Consider the following 240-nt stretch of genomic DNA (forward strand, 5'->3'; position numbering starts at 1 on the left):
AAGAGAGAGAGAGAGAGAGAGAGAGTTATTTTAATTTTAATTTTATTGTTTTGTCTTTTGTCAAAACTCAAGTGTCCATAAGTATGTTAGATACTTATTTCAGTGTCTTTTGTTCAATTCCATTGATCAATGTATCTTTTCCAAACCAAAACCATGTAGTTTTTATTTTCAAGAATAACATGAGAGCTATTCTTCTTGGAAATATTCCTAGCACTATCTGTTCATGTTTCTTTCATTGTC

Source organism: Mastomys coucha, unplaced genomic scaffold (assembly GCF_008632895.1).
Source record: "Mastomys coucha isolate ucsf_1 unplaced genomic scaffold, UCSF_Mcou_1 pScaffold9, whole genome shotgun sequence".
In the NCBI taxonomy this organism is placed as follows: domain Eukaryota; kingdom Metazoa; phylum Chordata; class Mammalia; order Rodentia; family Muridae; genus Mastomys; species Mastomys coucha.